The sequence below is a fragment of the Polistes canadensis genome, unplaced genomic scaffold (genome assembly GCF_001313835.1).
Source record: "Polistes canadensis isolate GaletaPanama2010 unplaced genomic scaffold, ASM131383v1 scaffold_725, whole genome shotgun sequence".
Classification (NCBI taxonomy): domain Eukaryota; kingdom Metazoa; phylum Arthropoda; class Insecta; order Hymenoptera; family Vespidae; genus Polistes; species Polistes canadensis.
The window spans coordinates 8,104-14,984 of record NW_014570272.1 but is presented as its reverse complement, the minus strand read 5'-3'; the positions used below and the strand labels follow the sequence as shown (position 1 = coordinate 14,984).

General features: G+C 29.1%; 1 pseudogene; it reads left to right on the top strand.

Moving 5' to 3' along the window:
- LOC106792806 overlaps positions 1 to 6,881 on the top strand; it is an 11,342-nt pseudogene that overhangs the window by 999 nt on the left and 3,462 nt on the right.

Sequence of the window (6,881 nt, the reverse complement as noted above, 5' to 3'; positions counted from 1 at the left end):
TTTAAAGTGTATACTAACAAATAAAAAGTGTTACGTTTAATAAAATCCAGCAAATAACATTTATATTTCAACAACTGCAGTCCAAAAAAAGGGGAAATATCATTCTATTACAACATTTCTGAGTTACCTTACGTGAAGAATTATATTCTTTTTCAACGAAACTCGATAGTAGTGAACCGGACAATTAATCTGTTTTGTTTCTAGTAGCACATTTTTACCTTCACAAATAAGATTTATTATATTTAAAAAGAAATTATTGCTACTTTCTGAATTAAACCGTAGTTCAAAACTATCAGATTTAAAAAGAAATGCTATATAACAAAAGCGGCAAAACATTTGCTTTCTAGTTTTAAAGCGTATACAAACAAATAAAAGTGTTACTTTAATTCAAATCCAGCAAATAATATTTATATTTCAACAACTGCAGTCCAAGAAAAAAAATCATCTTATTACAACTTTTTTAGGTTACCTAAAGTGTAGAATTCCATTATTTATAGAAAAAATTCGATTCTAGTTACCTGACATCTAGTCTGTCTTGTTACTAATAGCACATTTTCCCGTCGCTAAAAATGTTTAAATATATTTAGAAAGAAATTTTCTTTAGTTTTTAAATTCAATCGTAATTAAAAACTATCAGGTACATAAAAAAATGCTATATAGCAAAAGTTATAAAACGTTTTAATTCAAGTTTTAAAGCGTATACTAACAAACAGAGAGCTTTAGATCCCACAAAATCAAGCAAATATCATTTATATTTCAACAGCTGCAGTCCAAAAAAAGGAAAAAAATCATTCAATTACAACATTTTCAAGTAACTTTACGTAAAGAATTCAATTCGTTTTCTACGAAACTCGGTTTTAGTGACCCTGACATAAATTCTGTCTTGTTTCTAATAGCACATTTTTACCTTCACAAAAAAGATTCAATCTATTTAAAAAGAAATTTTTGCTACTCTCTAAATTAAACCGTAGTTCAAAACTATCAGATTCATAAGAAAATGCTATATAACAAAAGCTTTAAAAAGCTTTTTTTTCAATTTTTAAAGTGTATACTTACGAATAAAAAGTGTTACGTTCAATAAAATCCAGCAAAAAACATTTATATTTAAAAGTTGCAGTCCAAAAAAAGGAAAAAAATCATTCTATTACAACATTTTTAAGTTACTTTACCTGAAGAATTCCATTCTTTTTCAACGAAACACGATTGTAGTAAACCTGACGTTTATTTTGTTTTGTTTCTAGTAGCATATTTTTTTCAGCGCTAAAAATGTTTAAATATATTTATAAAGAAATTTTCGCTAGTTTCTAATTTAAATCGTAGTTAAAAACTATCAGATATCTAAAGAAATGCTATATACCAAAAGCTATAAAACAATTTTTTTGCAAGTTTCAAAGCAAATACAAACAAATAAAAAGTGTTACGTTCTATAAAATCCAGCAAATAGCATTTATATTAGATTTACAAATAAGTTTCCGTCGTTTTCATGTAGATAGCGCAACGCGGAGTTTCCGTTATCTTTCGCAGATGATATACTGCTTAAAAATTAGTTTGGACGTTTAAGAACAACATAAACTATTATTATTATTGATTTCATATTGGTAAAATAAAACTTTTTTTAGTTGAAAATGTCTAAATTTTAGCCAAATAAGCATCATTTGCGAGAAGTATTAGTTTACTTCTTTAATATAAAGTAATCTGCATCTAAGGCGTATCGATTGCTCGTAGAAGCTTATGGTGAGACTGGTTTGAGTGAGAGCACATGTCGTGAGTGGTTTCAAAAGTATAAAAACGATGATATCGACGTAGAAGACAAAGATCGCAGTGGGAGGTCAAAAATTAACGAGGATTCAGAATTGGAGGAAATATTGGAGGAAGATTTATCCCAAAAACAAAAAGAAATTGCTGTAACATTAAAAGTCACACAGCAAGCAGTCTCACATCGTTTAAAATTATAAGGAATGTTTAATAAACAAGGAAATTGGGTTCTGTACGAAATAAAGCCGACAGTTATTGAACGCCGATTATGCTTAAGAGAAATACTGCTTGCTAGACATAAAAAAAAGGTTTTTTATACATCGTATCATTACTGGTGACGAGAAATGGATACATTATGATAATCCAAAAAGAAGAAAATCATGGGGATTTTTCAGCCAAGCGTCAACATCAACAGCAAAACCGAATATTCACAAAAAAAAACTCATGCTGTTTATTTAGAGGGATCAGCTGGGTTTAGTGTATTATGAGTTGCTTAATCTGAGCGAAACAATCACCCGAGCCCTCTATGAATCACAATTAATGAGATTGAGCTGAGCTCTGAAGGAAAAACGCCCTCAATACTATCCTAGACACAAAAAAATTATACTCCTGCATGACAATGCTCGTCCACATGTAGCATCTTCCGTGAAACAGTATTTAGAAACCCTTGATTGGGAAGTGCTACCTCACCTGTCGTATTACCCAGACATTGCAACGCCCGATTATCACCTATTTCGGTCCTTGGCACATGCTCTGTCGGAGCAGCGGTTCAAATCATTTGAAGATACCACAAATTAAGTTGATTCGTGAATAGCCTTTAAAAGACAAAGAGTTCTTCTGCCGCAGAATCCGAATGTTGCCTGAGAGATATAAAAAAGTCATTGCTAGTGATGGACAGTATTTTAAATAACCTTAAAATTATTATTTTTCTAGGATGATTACTTAATATTAAAAAAAAACAGCGGAAACTCATTTGTAAATTTAATATTTCAATAACTACAGTCTAAAAAAAGGAAAAAAATCATTTAAATACAACATTTTTTGGTTACTTTACGTGAAGAATTCAATCTTTTTTCAACGAAACTCGATTGTAGTAAACCTGACATACATTCTGTCTTGTTTCTAATAGCACATTTTTATCTTCCTCAAAAAGATTTATTCTATTTAAAAAGAAATTTTTGCTACTGTCTTAGCTAAACCGTAGTTCCAAACTATCAGATTCATAAGGAAATGCTATATTACAAAAGCTATAAAACATTTTTTTTCAAGTTTTAAAGCGTATACTATTAAATGTACAAATAAGTTTCAGCCGTTTTAATGTAGATAGCGCGGCGCGGTGCTTCCGTTAACTTTCGCAGATGATATACTGCTTAAAAATTAGTTTGGACGTTTAAGAACAACATAAACTATTATTATTATTGATTTCATATTGGTAAAATATAATTTTTTTTAGTTTAAAATGTCTAAATTTTAGCCAAATAAGCATTATTTGCGAGAAGTATTAGTTTACTTCTTTAATCTAAAGTAATCGTCTGCTGAGGCGTATCGATTGCTCGTAGAAGCATATGGTGAGACTGGTTTGAGTAAGAGCACGTGTCGTGAGTGGTTTCAAAAGTATAAAAACGATGATTTTGACGTAGAAGACAAAGATCGCAGGGGAATGTCAAAAATTTACGAGGATGCCGAATTGGAGGAAATATTGGAGGAAGATTTATCCCAAAAACAAAAAGAAAATGCTGTAACATTAGAAGTCACACAGCAAGCAGTCTCACATCGTTTAAAATCATTAGGAATGTTTAATAAACAAGGAAATTGGGTTCTGTACGAATTTAAGCATAGAGATATTGAACGCCGATTATGCTTAAGTGAAATACTGCTTGCTAGAAATAAAAAAAAGGGTTTTTTTACATCGTATAATATTTGGTGACGAGAAATGGATACATTATGATAATCCAAAAAAAAGAAAATCATGGGGATTTTTGAGCCATGCGTCAATATCAACAGCAAAACCGAATATTCAGAGAAAAAACTCATGCTGTGTATTTGGTGGGATCAGTTGGGTTTAGTGTATTATGAGTTGCTTAATCCGAGCGAAACAAACACCCGAGCTTTCTATAAAACACAATTAAAAAGATTGAGCAGAGCCCTGAAGGAAAAACGCCCTCAATACTATCTTAGACACAAAAAAATTATACCCCTGCATGACAATGCTCGTCCACATGTAGCAGCTTCCGTGAAAAAGTATTTAGAAACCCTTGATTGAGAAGTGGTACCCCACCCGTCGTATTCCCCAGACATTGCACCGACCGATTATCACCTATTTCGGTCCTTAGCACATGCTCTGTCGGAGCAGCGGTTCAAATCATTTGAAGATACCACAAATTAAGTTAATTAATGAATAGCCTTTAAAAGACAAGGAGTTCTTCCGCCGCAGGATCCGAATGTTGCCTGAGAGATACGAAAAAGTTATTGCTAGTGATGGACAGTATTTTAAATAACCTTAAAATTACCATTCTTCTAGGATGATTACTTAATATTAAAAAAAAACAGCGGAAACTTATTTGTAAATTTAATATTTTTATAACTACAGTCTAAAAAAAGGAAAAAAATCATTTAAATACAACATTTTTTGGTTACATATGTGAAGAATTCCATTTTTTTTCAACGAAACTCGAATGTAGTAAACCTTATATACATTCTGTCTTGTTTCTAATAGCACATTTTTACCTTCACAAAAAAGATTTATTCTATTTAAAAAGAAATTTTTGCAACTCTCTGAATAAAATTGTAGTTCAAAACTATCAGATTCATAAGGAAATGCTATGCAACAAAAGCTGTTAAAAGCTTTCTTTCAAGATTTAAAGTGTATACTAACAAATAAAAAGTGTTACGTTCAATAAAATCCAGCAAATAACATTTATATTTAAGCAAGTGCAGTCCAAAAAAAGGAAACAAATCATTTTATTACTACATTTTTTGGTTTCTTAACGTGAAGAACTAAATTCTTTTTCAACAAAACTCGATTGTAGTAAACCTGACATTTATATTGTTTTGTTTCTAGTAGCACATTTTTACCGTCGCTAAAAATGTGGAAATATATTTACAAAGAAATTTTTGCTACTTTCTGAATTAGACCGTAGCTCAAAACTAGCAGATACATAAAGAAATGCTATATAACAAAAGCTGTAAAACGTTTTCGTTCAAGTTTCAAAGCGTATACTAGCAAATAAAATGTTTTACATTCACTAAAATCCAGCAAATATCATTTATATTTTAACAACTAAAGTCCAAAAAATGGAAAAAAATCATTTTATTACAACATTTTATAGTTACTTTACGTGAAGAATTCCATTCTTTTTTAAAGAAACTCGATTGTATTAAACCTGAAATCAATTCTGTCTTGTTTCTAATAGCACATTTTTACCTTCACAAAAAAGATGTAATATATTCAAAAAGAAATTTTTGCAATTCTCTGAAAAAAACTGTAGTTCAAAACTATCAAATTCATAAGGAAATGCTATGCAACAAAAGCTGTAAAAAGCTTTCTTTCAAGTTTTAAAGTGTATACTAACAAATAAAAAGTGTTACGTTCAATGAAATTCAGCAAACCACATTTATATTTAAACAACTGCAGTGTAAAGAAAAAATAAAATCATTTTATTACAAAATTTTTTGTTACCTAACGTGAAGAATTCGATTCTTTTTCAACAAAACTCGATTGTAGTAAACCTGACATTTATTTTGTTTTGTTTCTAATAGCACATTTTAACCTTTACAAAACAGATTTATTTATTTAAAAAGAAATTTTTGCTACTTACTGAATTTAACGGAAGCTTAAAAATAGCTGATACATGATGAAATGCTATATAACAAAAGCTATAAAACATTTTCTTTCAAATTTTAAAGCGTATACTAACAAATAAAAAGTGTTACGTTGAATAGAATTCAGCAAATAACATTTATGTTTCTCTAACTGCAGTACAAAAAGAAAAAAAAAATCATTCTATTACAACATTTTTTGGTTACTTTACGTGAAAAACTCAATTCTTTTTCAACAAAACTCGATTGTAGAAAACCTTACATCCATTCTGTTTTTTTTCTAATAGCACATTATTACTTCCCCAAAAAAGATTTAATATATTTAAAAAGAAATTCTGCTAATTTCTGAATTTACCCATAGTTCAAAACTATCAAATACATAAGAAAATACTATATAACAAAAGCTTTAAAACATTTTCTTTCTAGTTTTAAAGCGTATACTAATAAGTAAAAAGTTTTATGTCCAATAAAACCCAGCAAATAACATTTATATTTCAATAACTGAAGTCCAAAAAAAGGAAAAAAATGATTTTATTACAACATTTTTTGGTGATTCTACGTGAAAAATTCAATTTCTTTCAACGAAACTTGATTGTTTTAAACCTGACATTTAATTTGTTTTGTTTCTAATAGCACATTATTATCATCGCTTAAAATGTTTAAATTTAATTAAAAAAAACTTTTCGGTACTTTGTGAATTAAACCGTAGCTCAAAACTAGCAGATACATAAAGAAATGCTATATAACAAAAGCTATAAAACATTTTCTTTCAAGTTTTAAAGCGTATACTATTACCTAGGAAGTTTTACGTTCAATAAAATCCCGCGAATAACATTTATATTTTAACAACTGCAGTCTAAAAAACGGAAAAAAATCATTGTAGTACAACATTTTGTGGTTACTTAACGTGAAGAATTAGATTCTTTTTCAACGAAATTTGATTGTAGTAAACCTGAAATTTATTTTGTTTTGTTAATAGTAGCACAAATTGCCATCACTATAAATGTTTAAATATATTAAAGAAAAACCTTTGCTGATTTCTGAATTAAACCGTAGTTCAAAGCTATCAGATACATTAAAAAATGCTATATTCTAAAAGCTGTAAAACGTTTTCTCTCATGTTTTAAAACTTATACTGACATATAAAAAGTGTTACTTTTGATAAAATCCTGCAAATACCATTTATATTTTACCGAACAGCAGTCCAAAAAAAGGAAAAATATTATTTTAATTCAACATTTTTTGGTTACTCTACGTAAAGAATTCAACTCTTTTTCAACATAACTCGAATTTTGTCAACTTAAAAT